The following is an 8,203-nucleotide window of genomic DNA, read 5'->3' on the forward strand; positions in this document are numbered from 1 at the left end:
TTAGTCTTTTATAAACTGTGTTTTGGTTGTGATAAACTGCCTTCACTTTTCTTTTATTTCCAATAAATTCTGTACTGGATTCATATCAGGAGAATTACCTGGTCAGTCAAGTGGAGTAATATTTCGTGAGGCCATTATTATTATTATTATAATCAAGGGGGAAGCGCTAAACCCGGAGAATTATACAGCACCTGGGGGGGGGGATGTGGAAGGCATTCAGGCTTAATTCGGGGAACTGTAGCACAGATCCAATTCCCTAAATCAAGAGCCCCTCACCAACATCAAGGAACCTTCCTTGAGGGGTTCGTGAGGCCAGAAATTTTTCATCCTGCTTGAGATGGGAGGATTCTTCATCTTGAAACCAGCTACATATCTGAGGGATGAGTCTTGTGTTTGAAACTCTTAAATATTGATCCTGTCGCATGGTACCTTCAACAATACGCATTATTATTATTTTGGGGGCCCAGTTCCTGGACCCATTACGTACCTCTGTAATCTGTAAATACCTTTGTAACTTGTCATGATTGTGACTAGACCTACCTGGAGTTCATTACCTTTGTAAATTGTGAGTTCATTACCTCTGTAACTTGCTCAGCTATCAAAACTTTGGAGTCCAGTCCCTGGACCAATTATATACCTCTGTAATCTTTTGACTACCACCCACAGGATGGGTATGGGGTGCATAATAAACATATTAAACTAACTAACTAACTATCATAGGAGAGCGCTAAATCCGTAGGATTATACAGCGTATAGTGTATACTACAGTGGCTCCCTAGTATATAGATGATAAAGGCTAAAGTGTCATTTGAAAACAGGTGAATTTGTAAATGAAGTGATAAGCCTATAGAGGCAGATGCCAGAAGTCGCCAGAATCTTACCACAGTGGTCAGCTGTTTTAATAATCTTCCTGGAAATATAAACACATATGCAGTATAATGTGAGCCTTTATTGACTACGTTTCGCTCACACAGTGGGCTTTTTCAAGTCACAAACAGAACTACCTGGGGTGGAAGGAACGTGAGTATTTATAGTCCGGTTCAGAATGCAGAGGTCAGGTGGAGAATGCTGCATCTGATGATGTACCGAGTGGGGTTATAGAGTCTAAAAACTTGGGTAGCTTGGAAAGGAGATTGGATAAGTTTGTGAGCAGACCTTCTACAGTGTTCTTATGTGGGATAGCGATGAAGAAGTTTCTTGGCAAGTGGTTCAGCTATGTTATAGAAGCCACAATTCTGGTTGAAGTTGTCGGATACAGAAATAAGTGATGATTCCAGGATTCTTCGGGTTGAGGCTCGACCGTTCGTCATTGTAGGAGCTGCCAGAGATCACAGGCTCTTCAACACGCAAGTTATACTTTTGTATCAATCAAATCACATATTACTCGGGAAGATAATTTCAAGTAGATCCTTCATGTGTTAGCCCAAATCATCGACTAGTATGTTTTAAATAAATGACCCACTGATCAGATCAGATCGACTTGTCCGAACCCTCGACTGGTCCGAACCCTCGACTGGTCCGAACCCTTGACTCGGGAAGTTTCAAATCCTTCGTTAGATTCGTTGGACAATAAAGCAGACTGTAAACGGATGGGGTTGTAGACTGTAAATGGATGGGGTTGTAGGCCCTTATCAAACACAAACAATAAATATAAATCAGGAACGTACATGGTAAACTGTCCAATATACAAGTACAGTTAGAAATAGAAATACAAATAGCTAGAGCTTCATATAAGGAGGTTATTAATAGAGTATTCAAGAGGTTGCTAGTAGAATTACAGTAAATCAACCACTCAAATCATTATGAAGCTCTATAGTCTGCAGTCAATCAAACAAACGGGCTTCCACATGGATAAATTGTCATTTTTGTGGAAATTGGTGTCACGCCCCTTGTGCAGATATCCAAGAACTAGCTACAAGCAGTATTAAAACAGGGAAGTGTTTTTGGGTATGCCCAAATGAGGAAAATCTGTGGACTAAAATCACAAGGGTATTAAAAGAGGATAACATCAAAGCTGCTTTCATAGACAACCTGGAAGCTTTCTACAACAGATGGGAACATAAAAAGTCTGGGCTGAATGGTACTGCCCTTGATACTGGCCATGTAGTCAGAAACTGTAAGGCTGGAGGTGATGTCCTGGTAGTCAGTAAATGTGGGGCTGATAGTGCTGTCCTGGGAGACAGTAATGGTGAAGCTGGAGGTGCTGTCCTGGGAGACAGTAATGGTGAAGCTGGAGGTGCTGTCCTGGGAGACAGTAATGGTGAAGCTGGAGATTTTGTCCAGGTAGTCGGGAATTATACGCAGGAAGGAATACATATAAATGACCTCATAGGGGACAGGAGCCGTAGTGGGGAAACAAGTGTAGTCAAAGATAAGATAAAACCAATATTGCAAACTAGAAATACCACAGGAAATAGCAAACAAGAGGACTCCACTAGCAATAGTGAGGATATATTACCAAAAACAACTGGTGGGAGCTCCATTGTTGGTGCTAGGGAGGATAGGAATAAGACAGGGAAACATGCACCAACAGGGAATACAGTCACAGAAACCCAAGGCAAACGGAAACCTAGCCTGTGCACATACTATGCACTTGGTATCTGCAGACATGGGAAATCTGGAAAAACAGACGGGACGTGCAACTATGACCACCCTAGAAAATGCCATGCCCATATGACAACAGGAAAATGCAAACTCCTTTCCTGTAAGCTTTTTCACCCTGAAATGTGTACCTCTTCAGTACAGGAAAGACTGTGCTATAACTTAAATTGCCAGGCACACCATCTAAAGGGTACAAAAAGATACAAAACATCCAGGCCATGGGAAAACCTGGGTAGCCACAGCCACTCAAAAGGGAGAGGTTTTTTAGTGCTAGGAAGGAAAAAAAACTGCCAGGAAATGGCAGAAATCGTACACCAAATCCAGTCATCCCTGGAGTGGAACCACAGTCGATGGCCTCCACTCCAAACCAACAGATACAGATACTAATGCCGGAAAAAAATCCCCCCCCCCCAGTACCAACAATACCACCAGTCCGATGACATTCTTCTTTGCGAATATACAGGGTCTAAAGCCAGCAACAAACAACAAAATACCTTTCATCCGTGGACTGCTTGCAGAGGCAAAGGCAGTGTTCGCGGCTTTCACTGAGACCCACATAAAGGATCACTTGGACAACGAAATATGGATCCCAGGTTACAACCTATACAGATGTGACAGAGTGAACAGGCAAAAGGGGGGGGAGGGTTGGCCTGTACATTGCAGAGTCACTTGTTTGCACAGAACTGCTAAATGCCTCAAATGATGTAGTGGAAGTTTTAGCAGTAAAGGTCGAGAACCAAAACCTAGTCATTGTGGTAGTCTACAAGCCTCCGGATGCAACATCCCAGCAATTCCAGGACCAGATGCTAAAAATTGACCACTGTCTGGAAAATCTTCCAGCTCCTGCACCCAACATCTTGCTCCTGGGGGATTTCAACTTAAGGCACCTAAAATGGAGGAATATAGCAAATAATATTGTTGCAGTAATAACACCAGGAGGCAGCTCTGATGAAAACTCACACTCACACGAGCTTTTAAATCTCTGCACAAAATTCAATTTAAACCAGCAAATAATAGAGCCTACTAGACTGGAGAATACACTAGACCTCATCTTCACTAACAATGATGATCTGATAAGAAATGTCACCATATCAAAAACAATATACTCAGATCACAACATAATTGAGGTTCAGACATGTATGCGTGGAGCCCCAGACCGACATAATGAGACTAGTCACGAGGGAGCATTCACCAAATTCAACTTCAATAACAAAAACATAAAGTGGGACCAAGTAAACCAAGTCCTAACCGATATAAGCTGGGAAGATATACTAAGCAACACAGACCCCAACTTATGCCTAGAACAGATTAACTTGGTGGCACAAGATGTATGCACAAGGCTTATTCCTCTAAGAAAAAGGAGGAGTAGATGTAAAATAGAAAGAGACAGGCGCTCCCTTTACAGGCGACGGAAAAGAATAACAGAGCGGCTAAAAGAGGTCAATATATCTGAAATGCGTAGGGAGACACTGGTCAGAGAAATAGCAAGCATTGAACTTAAGCTAAAGGAATCTTATAGGAGTCAGGAATCGCGGGAAGAACTAAAAGCCATAAATGAAATCGAAAGAAACCCAAAGCATGTCTTCTCCTATGCCAAATCAAAGTCGAGAACAACGTCCAGTATTGGGCCCCTACTTAAACAAGATGGGTCCTACACAGATGACAGCTAGGAAATGAGTGAGCTACTCAAGTCCCAATATGACTCAGTTTTTAGCAAGCCGCTAACCAGACTGAGAGTCGAAGATCAAAATGAATTTTTTATGAGAGAACCACAAAATTTGGTTAACACAAGCCTATCCGATATTATCCTGACGCCAAATGACTTCGAACAGGCGATAAATGACATGCCCATGCACTCTGCCCCAGGGCCAGACTCATGGAACTCCGTGTTCATCAAGAACTGCAAGAAGCCCCTATCACGAGCCTTTTCCATCCTATGGAGAGGGAGCATGGACACGGGGGTCGTCCCACAGTTAGTAAAAACAACAGACATAGCCCCACTCCACAAATGGGGCAGTAAAGCAACAGCAAAGAACTACAGACCGATAGCACTAATATCCCATATCATAAAAATCTTTGAAAGGGTCCTAAGAAGCAAGATCACCACCCATCTAGAAACCCATCAGTTACACAACCCAGGGCAACATGGGTTTAGAACAGGTCGCTCCTGTCTGTCTCAACTATTGGATCACTACGACAAGGTCCTAAATGCACTAGAAGATAAAAAGAATGCAGATGTAATATATACAGACTTTGCAAAAGCCTTCGACAAGTGTGACCATGGCGTAATAGCGCACAAAATGCGTGCTAAAGGAGTTAGTTAGTTTAATATGTTTATTATGCACCCCATACCCATCCTGTGGGCGGTAGTCAAAAGATTACAGAGGTACATAATTGGTCCAGGGACTGGGCCTCAAAGTTTTGATAGCTGAGCAAGTTACAGAGGTAATGAATTCACAATTTACATAGGTAATGAACTCACAATTTGCAAAGGTAATGAACTCCAGGTAGGTCTAGTCACAATCATGACAAGTTACAAAGGTATTTACAGATTACAGAGGTACACAATGGGTCCAGGGACCGGGCTCCAAAGTTTTGATGGCTGAACTAGGTACAAGGTAATGAACTCACAAGTTACAAAGGTAATGAACTCACAAGTTACAAAGGTAATGAATACTGTAAGAATGGTTACTTACGTTTATACATGGCTGCAATCATGAACAAATTTTAGAGTAATGAGCAATTCACACTTCCACACCCGGTCACAACTGTAGTGAGTTATTGGTGCAAATGTTGATTGCTGAGTCTCTCTCTCACACACACACACACACACACACACACTCTCTCTCTCTTGCTCTCTCTCTCTCTTGCTCTCTCTCTCTCTTGCTCTCTCTCTCTCTTGCTCTCTCTCTCTCTTGCTCTCTCTCTCTCTTGCTCTCTCTCTCTCTCGCTCTCTCTCTCTCTTGCTCTCTCTCTCTCTTGCTCTCTCTCTCTTGCTCTCTCTCTATCTTGCTCTCTCTCTCTCTTGCTCTCTCTCTTGCTCTCTCTCTCTCTTGCTCTCTCTCTCTCTTGCTCGTTATCTCTCTCTCTTGCTCTCTCTCTCTCTTGATCTCTCTCTCTCTCTTGCTCTCTCTCTCTCTCTCTTGCTCTCTCTCGTCCCCATTTTCCCTTCTAACTCTCCCCTCTCCTACTCTTCCCTTCACTCTCTCTCCCCCTCTACCTTTCCCTTCTCTCTTCTCTCACAAAAAAAAAAAAAAAAAAAAAAAAAAAAAAAAAAAAAAAAAAAAAAAAAAAAAAATGGTGGGGACTCGCAGGAACCAAGGATCAGATGAGAATGGTTCGGGTAGGGAGGAGTGGATGGAGGAGCAGTGGAAAAGGATGGAACAAGAGTGGGAAAGAAAATTAGGAGAGCTTTCTGAAAAAATGGAGAAAGAGCTATCTGTGAAATTGGAAAGGAGGTTTGAGAAGGAGACAAAGAATTGGGAGGCACAAGTCGAAACTGCAGTAGCCAAGATAAGGGTCCTAGAAGTTGAGATAAATAGGCTGAAGCGAGTTACAGGGGCAGTGACCAGAGAAGACACAGCATATGAAGCTGCGAGGCTGAACAGGAAGGAAGGAATTATGAATTATGCTAAGGTCACATCAATCTGCCAAGGAGGACCAAGGAGTGAAAGGGAAGATCAGCTGGTTGCAGATGGAGAGGGTGATAGGTCGAATGCTGAGGCACAACAAGGCTATCAAGAGCCACTGGAAAAATCAAGGGAGAAACTGACCACATACAGGCAGGATCCAGAGTCACAGAGGGTGAGGCAATGGGAGGAAGAAAGGGCAAAATCAGTGTTTATCCATGGGCTTCAGGAGAGAGAGGAAAGGACACACACTGAAAGGAAGCAGGAAGAAAGAAAGGAGATTGAGAAAATCATCACGGAAATAGGTGAAGAGATGGACGAGATTGTAAATTTTCAGAGAATAGGGGGGTACTCGAAGGGGAGAAACCGACCAATCAAGCTGATTCTCAGGACGGAAACAGTGCGGAACAGGATCCTCCAAGAGAAACCACGATTGAAATACTCGGAAGAGTACAAGAGGGTGTTCCTAGACAGAGACAGAACAAAATCAGAACGACAGCAGCTGAGGGAGAGGACAAAAAAGCGAAAGGAGCTAGGAAAAGAGACAAGGAGGGAACCAGCAGAGGTCAGTCAGAGCAGGACAGAACAGCAAGGGCAAGCACACACACAACTACTCTCAGAACCATACAACCTATCACACCATCCCAACACACACTACAATCCATACCCACAGCCTCCACCCAACACCGAGCTATAGAATCCCACAGTATGCCACCAGGTCTCCCACCCTCACAGGCCCCCCAAACCACAGTGTTGGAAAGGAAACTGAAGGTATGGTACACAAACGCTGATGGAATAACAAATAAGTGGGAGGAGTGGCACGAAAGAGTCAAAGAAGCATCACCGGACATCATAGCTCTCACAGAAACCAAGCTTACAGGTATGATAACAGATGCCATCTTTCCAACGGGATACCAAATCCTGAGGAAAGACAGAGGGAACAGGGGGGGGTGGAGGAGTGGCGTTGCTGATCAAAAATCGCTGGAATTTTGATGAGCTGGAGAGAGGAGATAGCGGAGAAGAAAGTGATTACATAGTGGGAACACTTCACTCTGGAGGTCCCAAGGTGGTAATAGCAGTGATGTATAACCCACCACAGAACAGCAGGAGGCCAAGGCAAGAGTACGACGAGAGCAATAGAGCGATGGTTGACACACTGGCTAGAGTGGCCAGAAGAGCTCATGCATGCAGGGCAAAGCTCCTGATCATGGGTGACTTTAACCACAAGGAGATCGATTGGGAGAACTTGGACCCACATGGGGGCCAAGATACATGGAGGGCTAAGATGATGGAGGTGGTACTGGAGAACTTCATGTACCAACACGTAAGGGACACTACAAGAGAGAGAGGAGAGGATGAACCAGCAAGGCTGGACTTAGTATTCACCTTCAGTAGTGCAGATATCGAGGACATCACATATGAAAGACCCCTTGGGGCCAGTGACCATGTGGTTTTAAGCTTCGAATACACAGTAGAGCTACAAGTGGAGGGAGAAGCAGGAAGGCCAGGACGAATGAAGCCAAACTACAAGAAAGGGGACTACACAGGAATGAGGAACTACCTGAACGGGGTTCAGTGGGACAGAGAACTGGCAGGGAAGCCAGTTAATGAGATGATGGAATATGTAGCAACAAAATGCAAGGAGGCTGAGGAGAGGTTTGTACCCAAGGGTAACAGGAGTAATGAAAAAGCCAGGATGAGCCCATGGTTTACCCAAAGGTGCAGGGAGGCAAAAACCAAGTGTGCTAGGGAATGGAAGAAATATAGAAGGCAAAGGACCCAGGAGAATAAGGAGAACAGTCGTAGAGCCAGAAACGAATATGCACAGATAAGAAGGGAGGCCCAAAGACAATATGAAAATGACATAGCAGCGAAAGCCAAATCTGACCCTAAACTGTTGTACAGCCACATCAGGAGGAAAACAACAGTCAAGGACCAGGTAATCAGGCTAAGGAAGGAAGGAGGAGAGACAA

This window comes from Cherax quadricarinatus, chromosome 22 (assembly GCF_038502225.1).
Source record: "Cherax quadricarinatus isolate ZL_2023a chromosome 22, ASM3850222v1, whole genome shotgun sequence".
Taxonomy (NCBI): domain Eukaryota; kingdom Metazoa; phylum Arthropoda; class Malacostraca; order Decapoda; family Parastacidae; genus Cherax; species Cherax quadricarinatus.